At 46.5% G+C, this 11425-nt stretch overlaps 1 protein-coding gene across 4 annotated transcripts in view; it reads left to right on the top strand.

Annotated features, from left to right (window-relative positions):
• The first annotated feature begins 1088 nt into the window (after positions 1-1088).
• The window catches only part of KCNAB2 (potassium voltage-gated channel subfamily A regulatory beta subunit 2), a 103636-nt gene continuing 93299 nt past the window's right edge, over positions 1089-11425 (top strand). For all 4 annotated transcript variants that reach the window (XM_083452201.1, XM_083452208.1, XM_083452209.1 and 1 more), the window contains exon 1: positions 1089-1179. The gene's annotated coding sequence lies outside the window, so the exon portion shown is untranslated. The remainder of the gene's footprint in view (positions 1180-11425) is intronic.

The raw sequence follows: 11425 nt of genomic DNA, 5'->3' as shown, positions 1-11425 counted from the left end.
ACAAGATTCCAAGCCAATCTTCTGCCTGTTTACACGTAAGGATGTGTTCCATTGTGCCATAGGTGCCAGCTCTCTGAGGCCCTGGGTGCCCAAGCATGCACAAAATTCTCCATGAAGAATTGTGGGCAACCACAAATTTTGGTGCCAGGGCTATGCACACTGCATGGCGCCCTTGGCCCCAGGCACCCTCGGGCGCAGGGCCAAGTTGGCACTCCTGCACCGTGCTGCTCAGTTGCGCTTACTCCTAGGTAAGTGTGCACAGGATTGCAGAGGGAGAGATCTGCTGGATCAGACTTAATGCCTGTCTAGTCTTCCATCTGTTCCCCTTGCAGTGGCCAAGCAGATGCCTCTGAGGTGTCTGTACACATGCCCATTTTCATGTCTCTAAGATTTGTTATTCAGTGGCATAGTGCCTCTGGACTTCAGGTTCCATAGACAGAACTCTGTCTATAACTTTGTGTAATGCAGGGACAGTATGGTGCTCCAGATGTTGTCCCATTAGCCGCAGCCAGCATGGTGAATAGTCAGTGATGATGAAAGGGTAAGGTATGGAGGTCCACCAGTCCCACACTAAAACTATAGAGTCAGTAGCCTTTGCCACATCTCATGGTGCTGAATACCACAGGTTAACCTGTGCAATGTGTTCGACCCACGGCATGTTTACTTGAAAGCCTTGCATTGAAATTCTTGCATTACAGGGGGTTGGACTAGATGGCCCTTGGGTCTCTTCCAACTCTGCTATTCTGATTCTACGGTTCTGAAAGTCCCACTTAGAGAAGTGGGGGCTTACCCCCCTGATAAACGTGCAGAGGACCACAGCAGGGCACAAACGCAGCATCCTCAGGGAAAGATGCTTTAGGCGGAGGAGGGATGCTGCAAGCCAGGGCACCACCTGGGTACCAAATGGGTACCCAGCCTGGGGAAAGATGCTGATGCGGAGGGGATGCAGACGAGGCGCCTAGCTTTGGTTGCGCAGCCTGCCGGTTACCAGGAGGCGCTTCCCAGCCAGCCAATCGCCGCCGCGCGGGGCCCCGGTGATTTGCATGCGACCGATTGACGTCGCCCGGGGGCCAATGAGGAGCTCCGGGGGCGAGTTCCTCTTCCACGAGGACGAAGATGGTGTAAGCTGGCGGAGGTGCCTTTGCTGCTGCTGAGCTGCTGCTGCTGTTGTTCTTGCAGGTGCGGGGGACTCAACGGGCGGGTGCACTGGGGGTCTGTGCATGGCGAGGGGGGAGGCTGTTTGCAATTGTGGAGAGGAAGGGGGGCGCTCTTAGTGCTTTGCAGTGGGGTCTGTCCGGGAACGATCATTTTGTGCTTCTGTTTAGTGGAGTCACAGGCGCCCTTGACAGGAAGTTGAGGGTGCTTGGGATTTAGGGTGCCACACAAAGAAGCTATTTAGCTGCTGCTTCTTTTTCCTAGTGGGATCAGCGAGTCCTTCTGTGATCCCCAGCTTTGCTTTCTGGCTGTTAGACTTCCAGATCTGTAAATGCTGCAGGCTGGCAGCACGGTCATTGTTTGCGCGTGTTGTGATCTGCCCCTGAGATCTGTCACCTTCTCCGAAACGCCAGCTGCAGTGCCCCAGCACAGAGTCAGCCGGAGGTAATAAAAAAGAGAGGAGGGTGGGATCCAGAGCTCCTCGGTTTTGCCTCTGGCTGCTAGGTTTTCGTAACTTGCAAATTCTTTTTCGAAAATGCCTGAAGAAGCTCAGCTTTCCCCTTCCGATCGCCCAAAGGGAGTGCGATGGTGGGTGGATGGGCGACCTGTTTGTCTCTTGTTGGAAGCGAATGCAATTCTGCAATACCTTTGTAGGGGCGCGGCATCTCAGAGGCTTGTAACCTGACCTCTTTAGGATTCCTGGGGGCTAAATGGGGTGACGGCTGCCTGGCTGGGTTTTTTTTGTTTCTTAGGGTTTTCTTTTTTAAAGGATTTTAAAGAAAGAGAGAGATTGCTACTGGGTGACTTGCTTGAGCTCAGCCCAAATAACAGCAACCAGATTTGATTTACCTCTAGAGAGAAGAAATGTTGGACTTGGCCACAACATTATTTCCTAAAACATGGTTTTGTGTATTGCCATCCAGCATTGCTCTCAAATGCCTTTGTTCCATCTGGTTAGGCTCCGAAGGAGTACAGCAGCTTTTGCCAAGCTGGTGCCCTCCTGATGTTTTGGACTACAATGGCCACCAGCCATCCACCACAGCTGGAGCGTAGTCCAAAACTTCTGACGGATTGCCAGGTATTGATTTACTTGTTTAACAAATTTATAAACAGCTTCCCAAAGAGGTGTGCAAAATAACAAAAAGGATAAAACGTAAGGCCAGGTTACTAAGTGCAGTAAGATAATTTCTACAAAAGTCTAGAAACAATAAAACTGTACCTTACAAATTCTAGGAAGCATAAAACCATATCTGCAAATATGTAATCAATAGTCCATAAGTGACTGGGTCACCCACCAGGGAAAGCTTTCCTGAATAAAAATGTCTTTAAGGTGCCGAGACATCATGGTGCTCAGCAATGGCCTTAATTTCATCTGGTTATTGATTCCAGAGGGCTAGGACTGCAACGCTAAAAACCCAGTTTCTAGTGCAAGCTAAGCACACCACCTCTGAAGCATGACCTACTCTCAGCAGTGCCCCATTGGAGGAGTGCAGATGCCAGGCATAGATATGTAGGGCGAGGTGCTCCCTTGGGTAACCTGGCCCCAATCTGTTTAGTGCTTTAAATGCTAAAAGCAAAACCTTTTAGCATTTAGTGCCCAGTGGCATATTGGCAGCTCCCTCAAAAGAGGTGCTATAGGGTGTCAGCAGGATAACCCAATCAACAACCTTGGTTGGTGAAAGCTGAGATACGGAATGGATCAGAGTGGATCAGACTTGGCAGGGAAGTATTAGTTCATAAAGAGAGTGTGTGGTGGTGTTTCATAACGCCTTTGGAAGGTAGTGTGTCTTAGATGCCAGGAAGGAAAATGCAACGTGTCCGCAGAGGGTCTTGGATATATTCGAAGTTAAAATGCCAGACCTCCTAAAGATGGTGTACAGTATAGGTTTAAGAGTACGTATTGTGGTTACTTCTTTTAAATACAACATAATAGGGGGTTGTACTATATGACCCTTTGGGTCCCTGCCAATTCTATAATAACTCGAGAGGTGCTCTCCAGGATATACCTCTGTGCGTGAATGTAGAGAGTCTGGCAGCTTTTCCTAGCTGGCGGAGGATTCGGAAATTTGAAGGTGGCTGAGCGAGAAGTCCAGTGGCCCTTCTGAGGCTTGCACATTGATTGTAGCTTCCATGAGCTCTCTCACAGAAGCTTCAGCCACGGTGAGCCTGTTCTTTTTGCTGCTTCAGCCATCTGCTATTGTGCACTGCCTCTCCCCTACCCATCTTGGTAACTCACATCATAGGAAGTTGCCTTATACTGAGTCAGACCACTATCTCCATCAGTATTGTCTACACTGACTGGCAGCAATGGCTGTCCAGGGTTTCAGGCAGGAAGTCTCTCCCAGCCCTTCCCGCAGGTGCCATTGGGGATTGAACCTGGGATTTTTTGTATGCAAAGCAGACTCTCTACTACTGAGCTACGGCCCTTTCCCAACATGGGGAACATTTAAGCAGAGGAGCATTTATGGAGCAGTGCAAGAAGCAACCAAGGGGAATCTGGCTAGGCCTGCAACAACTGAGTTGTTTTTGTTTGTTTTTAAGGCATCATAATAGTTATCCTATTTCTTTATATTTATTTGCTTGTTTATATCCCACCCTTCCTTCCCAAGGACCCCAGGGCAACAAACAGATATACAATGTAAAAAGCAAAACGAAAGCTTTCTAAAACAGATCAAAACATTCTAAAAACAATTAAAACTTTGAAACATCTGAAAGCAGTTACAGTTAAAAGCATTCTAAGAGCAATTTCAATTAGAAGCATTGTTTTGTCCTACGATCACAGGGTTGCCTGGAACAATATATGATTCTATGGTATTTCTTCAGCCACCAAATGCCTGGCTAATAATGAAAAGATAGTACAGTAGTGATGGAGCCAGGTGCGCCTCACCAGGGAGGACATTCTACAGATGAGGAATCACCACTGAAAAGGCCCTGCCATGGGTCAGTGCCAACCAGGCAGGCTCTGGTGGCAGTACCACCAAGAAGACTTCACCTGCTGATTGTAGGGTCTGCCATCCCCTTGCCACACAAGCGTCCTTCAATGTGTGTGACGCCTCTCAGCATGCCATAAACAAATCCGGTCCCTGCCCCAAAGACCTTACCGTCACTATTTCAACAGCTGGATCAGACCAAAGGCTCATCTAGCCCTTAATGTCCTGTTCTCACAGTGGTAAGCCAGATGCCTCAATGGGAAGCCCACATGCTGGTTACAAGTTCAACAGCACTCCTCACTAATGGTACCTTCTCTGATACTGGAGGCTACATGCAGCCATTGTGATTAGTATCACTGACAGCCTTATCCTCCTTGGTGTGTTTATCTAATCCCCTTTTAAAGCTGTCTCAGTTGCAGCCATCATTATCACTTGTGCTAGGAAATTCCATAATTTAATTAGATATGATGTGAAGAAGACCTTCCTTTTTCCCGTCCTGAATCTTCAGACATTCAGCTTCATTTGGATGTCCCCAGCACCTAGTACTGATATAAAGGGAGAAGTTTATCTCGTATCTGCTTTCTCCTACAGATTATTTTGTACATGCCCCTCTACTTTTTCTGACCAGAGTGTTGTAATCTTTCCTCATAGAGGAATTGCTCTGTACAGACAGGGGGAAAAACGAGCGTTAGGCTGCAGGGCTGCTTGGGTACATATTCAACCTCATGTCTGAAGGCAAAATAACCCAATCTAGAGAGCAGCTCTAGGCAGGTTTGCAAACCACCACCTGCCTAATCGCCTATGGTGAGTTAACAAGTGCCCCCAAGCAACCATGTTTTTCTTTTAAAAAATAAAACCTTTAAAACCAGCCATTCATGCTAATAAAAATACTTGTGAGCAGGTGGGTGAGTCATCGTTTTACTTTGCATGTTCTGTGCCATGAAAACTGAATCACAGAGATGTTGCTGTGCATAGAAATATTTGCCAAGAGGCTCCTTCTCCACCATCCCCATAATCTGTGCTTTCTGCCTTTCTTTGCCCATAACCCCTTCCTGAAAACTACAAGGCTGAGTTCCCCCACCCACCTCATTCTTACTCAACTTCCTGCCTAACATACCAAGCTTTTCACCTCCTCCCCGACTCTGACTTCAGCAACCTCCAACGTTGCTAATGCATGGCAGGAAGCGGCTGCTTTTGCGTTTTCTGGTTGGCACCGCCTGTGTCAGTTGGATGCTGCTGCCGCTGTCACATCAGTGTGCACTCTTGGGGGATCACTTGAATAATTTAGGAATGTGTGTCATGCAAGAGGAGGTGGTAATGGTGGTGGAATTTACCGTGGTCATAAAATGTAGAGTTGGAAGGGACCACAGGGGCCATTTGGCCCAACGCCCTCAATGCAGGAATATTTTGCCCAGCATGGGGCTCAAACCCATGACTCTGAGATTAAGAGTCTCGTGCTCTACTGATTTAGCTATCCATGCATGCCCCAAAAGATGAAGAAGGCCAAGGACAGGAGCTCCTGGAATGTTGAGGTGTTGCATTTACAGTTTTAAAAGATGCATTGGCTTGGCTAATTTCTATTAAGCAATGCAGTGTTGGCCAGTCTTGATGCAACCAATGCCTGCTGTTTCCTGAATTAAAAGGGGAAGCACCCCTTACTTCTGCACCCTTGCTTGAGAGAGAGAGAAATACCCAACCTCACAGGAGCCTGCCTCCTGTTTTTTTGCACGAGTCACTGATCTGGAAATGCCTCTTGGCTAGAAGCAAGCAAGCCCAGAGCGGTGACTCGTGCAGAGAGGAAGCAGGCACACACACCCCAGCGAGGGTGGATAATTCTGCTGCATCTCCGCATCAGGGGAATAGCTGGATCATTCAGTCACATGTCCTGCAGAAGAGAAGCAGATTCATCCTCACCCCCAGCATGGGGGCAAAGGAAGAGTTGCAGCCTGAGTAGTAAACCATGCAGAGATGTGGATGGAGCATATGACAGCTTTGGACTTATGTGAGCCTTTAATAATTTAATTTGTTTCTCTTAGCCTGCTATGTTCCAGCATGCAATTGGGGTATTAATGAATGCATTTTTCTCTTTTTTAATGGAGCGACAGAACTTGAGTGTTCTCCCATAACAATGAGCGGATAGCTGAAATACTGAGAATTGTATAGGACAGAGATGAGCAGATGGCCACTCACTTAGGTTCATTAATTTCCACGAGTCTTCTCTCAATAGGACTTAGCTGGATGCAAGCCTTATTTTGCTTAGATGGCACAAGACTGTTTGGGTTGTATCAACTAATCTTTATTCAGAGCGAATCTATAGAAATCAAGGGACCTGGGTTAGTCATGTTCATTAATTTCAGTGGATCTACTCTGAGTAGGACAGTCCTTTGGATACAGTCCTTTGTGGGTTTTGAGGTAACAGGCTAACATGGCTAGCCTGTGACACCATTGTTTTTTTAATTAAAATAAATAACTGCAAGAGGGTTGGACTGGATGAGGCTTTGGGTCCCTTCCATCTCGACAATTCTATGGTTCTATGAAATATTTTTTAAAAAAATAGAAAAGAGACAGGCTATTGCAGATAAATGAACGGAATACATAAGCATTCTCAGTTCATAGGCTGAGCTGAAAACTCCTTGCCTCAGATCTTGAAGAGTTAGGTGATGCATTTAAAGCACATTCATACCACTTCAGCAATCCAAAGAACTGTAACAGAATACAATCCGCAGCACCCTTAACAAACTTATGTTCCCAGGATTCTTTGAGGGGGAAGCCATGATTGTGTGCAAGGGTGTTGTGTGTTTGACATGTAGGGTGTAGGTGGTCCCCTACCTGCCAATCAAAACAGACAGTAGTGGGGATGATGGGCCAATGGTTTGACTTGATGCCAAGGAGTGTGTTTGTTTATTAGGAATTCACCCTGCTCACTCCTGCCCTGGGTTCTGTTTCTTGGTCATGCAATGATGTGATGTAACCTAAAGAACTGCACTGCCCTTTGTGCTTCTGGTTGTATTTTTCTGTTGTTAATTTGCAAGTGGCTTTGACTTTGCTGCGGATCGAGAAAAGCTGAGTATCATCTACTAAAATAGCAAATAAGTAAATCTAAAACAGCAAATATAAGTAAAAATGTTTTTCAGGGAAGGGGTGCTCTGCTGCAGAGTCCGGTGCAACATGGCCTAAATCAGCTCCTTGCAATATCTTTTCTTGCACGCATTTCAAAGGCGAGACATAGCAAGGAAAGTGATTTGAGGTCCTGCATGAGCTGAAACCCAGAACCAGATGCTGGACAGAAAGCCTTTGGCATGGCCAAGTTGGAAGGTTTGTCTCTGGCATCAGATGTTTAGTGTCTGTTTTGCTTGTGAATATGGAAATTACGCTTGATTATAACGGCTAATGGGTAAGGATACACCCATCCCCTGAGGTTTTTATTTTATCATAATCATTTATAGGCAACATATATACATAATTATGTTTTGAATGGGATTGCTTCAGTGGTGTGTTTGCTGCCTTGGGCTCCATTAACAGGAAGGGTGGGGTGTAAATAGACTAAATAAACAAGCAAATCTTTTAAAATATTTTTTATTAGTTTTTTAACATATCATTTTCAACAATTATTAAACATACTTTTATATCTTATAGAATTTTTTTGACTTCCATCAATCACATCTGAAAATTTTCTAATCTTTTCCACTTAATTTACATTGCTTACTTTCACTATTACATTTAAATATCATAACTAATATCTCTCTTCTTTCTCTTCTTTGCAATATTTCATATATTCCTCCTTACAAAACTTCTTGTAATCCTACTAGCGTAATTTGTTGAAATAAACAAGCAAATCTAAGCTAGTAGCTATTATGTCATGTGGCAGTGAGTTGTGGTTGATATCTGTCTGTCTCAAGAGAAAATGGAGTGCGCTTCCAGCAGTCAGGTCAAACCACTGTCTTAGCAGCACCAAGATGAAATCCCTTGGGCGCAAGCCTAGGCAATGTGTATGGAGGTCCTGGGCTGCCCAGATGACAACTACCCCCCTCTTGGCCTCATTGATGTGGTCCAAAGGAGAGCCAAGCAATATATCTGGGTGCCAGCTTGGCTGCAGGAGTTGCCGGAAGGAGGCGTACAAGGTGCCATCCAACCATCTTAGGGACTCCACTGTGGATTTGTGTAGGCTTCACCCCATAGCTTTTTCTTCTCCCAAAGATGTTCCACAAGGCAGCGGATGTTTAGGATCAGAGTTTTCCTTCTTCTAGATGGGCTTACCTTCCCAGGTGAGTTCCATAATTAACACCTTGCAGGAAGAAGTTCTTACATTTATCCATCTTGGCTCGACTGCCATTCAGTTTCATTTGGCGACCCTGGGTTCTACTCTCAAGTCAGCCTCACCACACCTTTTTTTAAAATCCAAAAACATTCTTTAATCCTTTCGAGTCCATTTGCATGGGTGCAGAATCTCTCCCGTCTAACCCTGCCTAGTGTCTTAGCAAGCTAAGTCTCTATAACTGCCACCACCAATGCCATCTTATTGCCTATGTGCAGGAGTGGGGGGACGGGACCCTCCTTTCTCCCCCACCCCTTATCAGCTGGAGAAATGCAGAGGAGGCAAAGGGTTGTGGAAAGGAAGAGAGCTCTTTCACCCTCAGAACTGGCAAATTATCCGAGGTTCTGGTGTTTGGCAAAGACGTGAGCACTTTTGAAGGCTTTTGTCTCTGGGCGACAGCAGCCGGCCAGCTGCCTCCGTGAAGAAGTGCTTGAGTCACTGTGAACTCACTGAAAGATTTCCCCGCAGGCAAGGACACTCTCTCTCTCCCCGGCTGAGCAAATTAAAGGACCGTGGTGCCTCTGATTAAATATATATTTCAAGAAATGAATAGCTGAAAAGGCTGGCAGCTGGCTGTCAGGCAGCATAAGAATGAGAGGCTCCCGTAGCCTTTGAGCAGCGCAGAGGGCGTCCTCCGAGATCCTCTGCCAAACCTGAGGAATGAGGTTTTCCAGCATGGGACTCCTGGGGTGAAAGGGCTGGAGACCCTGAGCAGCAGGCGAAATGCAATTGCAAAGGCAGCTGGGGAAGGTCCAATGCTCAGTTGTGCTTTGCATGCAGAACACCCTCAACCTCTCCAAATAAAGACCGCTGCCCAAGACCCTAGAGAGCTGCTACCAGTGTAGACAACAGGCCCAGTTCAGCTGGTTGTTCTTAGGTTCTCTACTTAGGCATGGGGAACCTGGAGCCCTCCACAGGCCATTGCACTGCCACTCCCATCATCTCCAACCACTGGGTATCTCCTGCCCTCTTAAAAAATCAGAAGGGGGGCGGATGAGCTGGATTAGCTTTTCAGCTGGAGAGATCTTTGGCAATGTTAGGGATTGAATCTCAGGCCTTCTTGAATGCGAAGCAGGTAACATCATGGGCCAATAAGGCTTTTCTCCAGGCTTTGGGTACCAGGTTTCATGAAACATGAAAAGAGCCTCCGCGGTTCAGTTGATTGCATTGATTCAGGAAACTCTGACTCGGCAGAGTTTGCAGCTGGGCAGCAGAGATATTTCTGAGATGAAGAGCCCTGGGAATGCTGACTGCGGTGGGTGGGTGCTTTCCAGGTACGTGGGTGGGCTGCTTGGCAGAGTGTTATTGGGATGCATCAGCATTGATGGATCGAGTACATCAATGTACCTATGGATATCTGCTAGGGAGGCAGGGAAAGAGAGCGAGCGAGGGCTTCTGGGTCTGGCAAAGAAGAGTCCTTAGAATCTTGGATCATTTATCTTCCCCTACCACCACCACAGAGCAATAGCACAGCTTCGGCCTTGCAAGCAGAAGGTCCTTGGTTCAGTCCCCAATGACATATCCAGGTAGGGTTGGGAGAGACTCTTGCTTAAAATCCTGCCAGTCATTGCAGTCTATGATGAGCTCAATGGACCAGTGGTTTGACTCAGTATAAGGCAGTTTCCTATGTTCCACCCTTAGGGATGTGGGAGAGACTTAAGTTTGGTTCGCATTTAAATGAAGACCTACCTAAGTCACAGTTGAGGAAACAAGAGATGGATTGGAACGCAGCAGTTCTTCGAAATTTGCACTTTGTATTGCACTTCTCCAACTTACGTGCATGCTAGGGAGAAGTGTGTCTAAAAATCCATGCCTTAGTAAGAAAATAATGCACAAAACTGTGTAGGGGAAGTTGATTGGGGGGAAATGTGATTATTTGCCAAAGAATGCTTACCAAAATGCACACTAAAATCCTGATGAGTAAAGTATGTGGGTGCATGAATCTCTCTTTCCCTTTCCTCCCTCCCTGTGGAGTCTTCTGTCTCTGACATTTTGAAAGCTGTTGCTCATTTTGAGTCCAATGCCTAGATCTCCTCTATGCCAATTTTGCTGGCACCAGACCTCTCTTTCTGTTATGAGTGAATTTGTTTAATTAGGAATGTTTGTAGACTGAGATAATGACTTTTAAAAAATCAGTTAACTGCTTGGGTTTTCAGGGACTTATTTGACCTGTCATTTTTATTCATTGCTGTTGCTATTATATTTAGCATTTATTGTACTGCAGGGACAGACAACCTGCTCTTCTCCAGATGTTGGATTCCAGTTCCAGTCAGCCCCATCTGGTCGGGGTAATGGAACTGCAGTCCATCAACATCTGGAGAGGACTAGGTTGGCTGCCCATGATCCAGTGCTTTAGCATGCTCACATAAAATTATCAAAATAAAACTTAATAACAATCCTGTAAGGGAGACTAATGCTGTTGTCCTGTATTACATTGCAGTGTGGAGGCAGTTCTCATAAGAGTGTCAAGATTCAAACCAGGGACTTGTGATTGCATTTTAATCAGTATTTCCCAAACTTAAGATAAAGGTAAAGGGACCCCTGACCATTAGGTCCAGTCGTGGCCGACTCTGGGGTTGCGGCGCTCATCTCACTTTATTGGCCGAGGGAGCCGACGTACAGCTTCCGGGTCATGTGGCCAGCATGACTAAGCCGCTTCTGGCGAACCAGAGCAGTGCACGGAAACGCCGTTTACCTTCCCACCAGAGCAGTACCTATTTATCTACTTGCACTTTGACGTGCTTTCAAACTGCTAGGTTGGCAGCAGCAGGGACCGAGCAACGGGAGATCACCCTGTTGTGGGGATTCGAACCGCTGACCTTCTGATCAGCAAGTCCTAGGCTTCTGATCGGCAAGTCCTAGGCTCTGTGGTTTGGGTTTGAGGTGGGTTCAGATCTAGAAAGGTTAAGGAGTACTGGGGTATACAACACAGACCTAAATGGACCACTGGTCTCAGAGGTGCCAACTTGAATAAAATATGGGAGGGCAGGTAAGCCCCGCCCTGCATAATCAGTCACATGACACG

Source organism: Podarcis tiliguerta (assembly GCF_965153285.1).
Source record: "Podarcis tiliguerta genome assembly, chromosome: 8".
Lineage (NCBI taxonomy): Eukaryota > Metazoa > Chordata > Lepidosauria > Squamata > Lacertidae > Podarcis > Podarcis tiliguerta.
The sequence above is the reverse complement of the archived record's forward strand: the minus strand, read 5'-3'. Positions and strand labels throughout refer to the sequence as shown.